The sequence below is a fragment of the Gavialis gangeticus genome, unplaced genomic scaffold, assembly GCF_001723915.1.
Source record: "Gavialis gangeticus isolate Ggan-Ray unplaced genomic scaffold, GavGan_comp1, whole genome shotgun sequence".
Lineage (NCBI taxonomy): Eukaryota > Metazoa > Chordata > Crocodylia > Gavialidae > Gavialis > Gavialis gangeticus.
Window position 1 is genome coordinate 47,090,724 of NW_017729026.1, and position 454 is coordinate 47,091,177.

General features: G+C 66.5%; 1 protein-coding gene across 2 annotated transcripts in view; it reads left to right on the plus strand.

The window, feature by feature from the left end:
* The window catches only part of EPHA7 (EPH receptor A7), a 290,299-nt gene that overhangs the window by 456 nt on the left and 289,389 nt on the right, over positions 1-454 (plus strand). The window lies entirely within an intron of this gene.

Genomic DNA, 454 nt, shown 5'->3' on the forward strand with positions numbered 1-454 from the left:
CGGGGTCGGGGCAGCGGCGCCTCTTCGAGGGGAGCGGGAGGCTGCGGGGCATCAGCGCACGTGATGCAAGGCCGGGGTGGGGGCAGAGGGGCTGCTCCCCCCCTCCCGGGGGCACCCGCTGGACTTGGTGCAGGGAGCACGCGAGCCGGGTGCCACATGCCAGGCGGCAGCGGAGTTGCAGGACTCAGGACGCTCCCCCATGGGGTTAGGGACTCTCTTTTTTTTGCAACCATGGCTTGGTGGGGGCGGCTGATGAAGTCCACTTCCCCGCTGCCTCCCTCCCGGCCCGGGCCTAGGGCTCTCAAATGCCCTGTGGGCTGAAGGGGGGGCGTGAGGATGTGGGCTGCGGGGCAGAGGGGGTAAGTGTGTGTCATGGCCATAGGGCCCTTGTCCTACATGCATACGCTGTGTATATATATGTGTGGGCATATGCGTGTGCGCGTGTGCATATGCG